This window comes from Lathyrus oleraceus, chromosome 4, assembly GCF_024323335.1.
Source record: "Lathyrus oleraceus cultivar Zhongwan6 chromosome 4, CAAS_Psat_ZW6_1.0, whole genome shotgun sequence".
NCBI lineage: Eukaryota > Viridiplantae > Streptophyta > Magnoliopsida > Fabales > Fabaceae > Lathyrus > Lathyrus oleraceus.
The window spans coordinates 137,245,708-137,250,378 of record NC_066582.1 but is presented as its reverse complement, the minus strand read 5'-3'; positions in this window follow the sequence as shown (position 1 = coordinate 137,250,378).

The following is a 4,671-nucleotide window of genomic DNA, read 5'->3' as shown; positions in this document are numbered from 1 at the left end:
AAACTCCAGAAGTCACGTACATTCATCAAAGCAAGTACATTAAAGACGTTCTGAAGAAGTTTGACATGACTGAATGCAATTCTGCAAAGACTCCCATGCATCCAACTTGCATTCTGGAGAAGGAAGAGGTAAGCAACAAGGTTTGTCAGAAGCTCTATCGAGGTATGATAGGCTCTCTTCTCTATCTGACTGCTACTCGTCCTGATATTCTCTTTAGCGTCTGTCTTTGTGCCAGATTCCAATCAGATCCTAGAGAATCTCATTTAACAGCTGTTAAGAGAATTCTTAAGTATCTGAAAGGAACTCCTAACCTGGGCCTGATGTATGAGAAAACATCAGAGTATAGGCTTTCTGGTTATTGTGATGCAGATTATGCAGGAGATAGAATAGAACGAAAAAGCACATCTGGAAATTGCCAGCTTCTGGGAAACAATCTAATCTCCTGGGCTAGCAAAAGACAGTCAACTATCGCTCTATCAACTGCAGAAGCAGAATACATCTCAGCATCACTGTGCACAACTCAGATGCTCTGGATGAAGCATCAGCTAGAAGATCTTCAGATATTTGAGAGTAACATTCCTATCCTTTGTGATAATACTGCTGCTATTTGTTTGAGTAAGAATCCTATTTTACATTCCAGAGCCAAACACATAGAAATTAAACATCATTTTATTAGAGACTATGTTCAGAAAGGAATAGTAACGCTGAAGTTCATTGATACAGAACATCAATGGGCAGATATTTTTACTAAGCCTCTAGCTGAAGATAGATTTCGTTTTATATTAGAAAATCTGAACATTAAAAATTGCCCTGAGTAAAATTTGGCTCTGAACATGTAAAATGAGAATCTGATAAAAACAAATACACTTCTGCCTCTGACTCTGATACTTCTACAAGTTAAGAAGATATCTGAGTTAGAAATCTTCAGAACCAATCTCTTGGTATTCCTGAAGATCAGATACATCAACGCGTGGAACTCTGAAGCGTCAAACTTTAGAACTTCTAGACAGCTGTCAAGAAATTCAAAAGGCAGACGTTTGAGTTTTCCTCGAGCAGTGTGCAAACTGTGGGATTAGACATTCATTTATGAGCTGTAATCATTTTCCCCCCCAAGCGTGCCATTTTGAGTTTTGTGTCTAACGCTGGTATGTGTGTCGTTTTGCATGCGTTTTTACTTAGGTATATAAACACTTTTCTCACATTTCACACACTTACCACTCTCACTCACTCTTAAACCCTAAACCCTCTCTCGAAGTTTTCTCTGCAACCTTCTCAGTTCTTCATCTTCTTCATCAATTTTCTTCATGAATCCTCAAGAGCAAGAAGTTTTTAACTTCTCCCAACAAATGGAAGCCGCTTCTAATCCCCAAACCTCAAACACTCAAACACCCATGGTTATAGGCGTCACCACGACCCCAGTCTACAAAGAACCTCACATTCTTGAACGTGAACAACACATAAACCTTTCAACTCCCTTTGAAGGTTTAGATGTACTGTGTGAATCACTGGTAGATTTTGAGAATTTAAGAAGAAATGGCGTTGATCTCACTAGGGAACTTCGTCAACAAGGTTGGGAAACCTACTTCGACAGGCTTTATGGTCCAATCTATCCTCTTCTGGTGAAGGAATTCTGGAGATGTGCAGATGCTGATGACCAGTTCATTGTCTCGTTTGTTCTGGGTGTGAAGATTGTCATCACTGAAGCATCAATTGCTTCCTTGCTAAACATGGAGAAAGCTGGAGGTAAAAGGATTTACAATATTCCTCCAAGGTCAAAACGCATCACTGAAGTCATCAATCCTACAATCTTCAAACCTAATGTTGAAGGAAACCCCTCTAAGAACAAGGAGCTTCATCAGAACCTCCGAGTTTGGCTGAAGATTATTCTGGGAACAATCCATCATCGTCCAGCCTCCAACTCTTCAGATTTCATAAATGCTGATCAGAAATGCATCCTCTACTGTATTCAGAAGGGTATCCCGATCAACCTCCCTGTTCTCCTCTTCAGATATCTGAGGGATTCAGTCAGAGAAACCAGGAATAACATGAAGCCCAGATCCTACATTCCTCTGGGTAGATTGCTCTCTGACATCTTCATTGAGCATGGGCTGGTAGATGCTCTGGAGAAGACCAGATGTATGGATGATCTGGCAATTGACGTTGGAAAGCCTCTGAATGCCAAAAACCTGAGGAGCATGGGAATCATCAAAGACATTAGAGTCAAGCCCACTATGGATGTGACCTGGGAAGCTCTGAAAGATCAGAGGAAGATGCCTCATGGCCTTGAAAGGTTCTTCAAGAATGAACCCAGAGATGCCATTGCTATCTACCTTCAGGATCATCTGGATGAAGGCATTGATATTTCTGATTTCCGCCTTGAAGACTGTCTGGACTCTGTAGAAGATTTGGTCAGATACAAAAGAGGTCTTTCTGAGAAGAAGATAGCTGAGGAAGCAAGGAAGGCAAAGAAACCCAGACTTGGAGAATCTTCTGGAACCAAAGCTCCTCTGAAAATCTCTTCTTCTGGTAAGTCTATTCCTCCTGTTACTTCTGTAATACCTATGATGGCCTCTTCTACTCCTCTCCCAACACCTCCCATATTTACAACCTCTGAAATCCCTCCTTCAACCATCAGAACCTCTCAACCTCCACCTGTTCTAAAAATTGCTCGTAATTTCACAACAACCTCTGACCCTAATCAACTATATCACCACAGCTCTTCCTCATCCTCTGAATATGAATCACCCCCTTACCTTTCCCCTTCTTCTGACCAAGAGTTCTCTGACCAAGAGTCCTCTGACCAAGAGTCCTCTGACCAAGAACACTCTGACCCTAACTCCCCAACAATAGCTGAAATTTATGCTAAAAATTTCGCTCCACAACCCACACAACAGTCTGAAGTAACCTCACCCCTCCAAACTTCACTTACACCACAACAAACAACAACCTTACCCTCTGAAACTCAACCATCTGATCCCTTCACCTCTAATATCACTCCACCAATTATTCCCGCTGTACCTGGACCAGACTCTGACCCTTTAGACCTAAATCCACTATATGCTTCATCCCCTAGTCTTCAACCAGACGCAGATTCTGAACTTCAAGCAGAATCTGAACCTCAACAAACTGAACCTCAACCTCTAAATCTCAGCCCTCAAAACTCTCCACCTCATTCACCTGAACCTGAACCTGAACTTACCATACCTACCCTTGAGGAGGCCATTATACAGGTTGCAGAAGCTTCAGTCCAGAAGATCAAGTCTCTGGCTAAAAACTCTGAAGTTAGTGATGATCCTAAATCTGTTAGGACACACTGGAACAGAGTCATTAGTTGGATGACCTCTGAGTCTTATAGGCTGAAGAGTATCTCTGAACAAGTCAGAAATGGCTACATCAGAGACTCTGAGGAAAGACTCCAAGAGAGACTGGCTAGAGAAGCTGAGGCCAGAAGATTAGAGGAAGAAAGATTGGCTAAGGAAGCTGAGGAAGAAGCAAAGAGGTTGGAAGAAGAACGACTAGCAAAGGAAGCAGAACTTCTAAGGATTCAGGAAGCTGAAGCCAAGGCTCAGGCAGATGCAGAAGCCCAAGCTGCTGCTGAAGCTGAAGCTCAGCAGGCTCTGATTCAGGGGGAGTCTTCCTCTGCGATCCCTCTGATTCTTAACACTCTGAAGGAGATCAAGCAAGATCAGCAAGAGATCAAGAAAGATCAGAATGAGCTTCGTGCCAGGATGGACAAGCAAGATGCTCTGAATGAAAACATCCAGAACATGTTTGCCATGTTGCTTCAGAGACTTCCTCAACCTCCAAACCCTTAGGCACTTAGGATTTCTTTTGTTTGCTTGCCTAATGTTTTTGCTTCTGTCTTCTTTTTAGCTCTGATATTCGTCTTTGAATCTGATGTTTTGACTGCTGTTTGCCTTTGTGCTTTTTAATGAAGTGTTTTTCTCTTTATTATTCTTTGTATTTTTTATTTTTTTATGCCTTTTTGATTATGCCAAAAAGGGGGAGAAATTATTAAATAGCTCTGATGAAAATTATGTCTAAAACCTTAAGCATTCTGCAACAATTGTAGAAATAGCTCTGATATAAATAGCCTTGATTAAATAACTCTAACATTAAAATTAAGAAATTGCAGAATGTTTTCAGATCTCATTACTTGGAAAGCTCTGGTAAGAACTTCTGAACTCCCTAGTACTAACTCAGGGGGAGCTTTTGTCTATCTGATCTAATATTTTTCATGTTTCATCTGATATTTTTATTTGTTTTGTCATCATCAAAAAGGGGGAGATTGTAAGAACAAAAAGTGTTCTACAACAGACTCCATGATTTTGATGATAACAAAGGATGAAACCAAAAATGGCACCCTAACGAAAAGTTTCTAAGTGTGCAGGGTTCTAAAGAAAGAAGAAATAAATCTGATGATGTCATCAGATGCAAAACAAGATCAGATGCAAAATCTCAAGTATCAGAAGCATCTAAAGTGGAATCTCGTTTCAAGAAGCTCTGACTCTGGACAAAACTACAAAGTATCAGAAGCATCTGAACATAAAGTAAAGTCTAGAAGCTCTGACTCTGAACAAATGCCTTCTGTAAACTCTGAAGTTATCAGCGCTATCTGAACTTTCAAAAGATAACATCAGAAGCCAGTTTCTCCAGATACACAAAGACTCT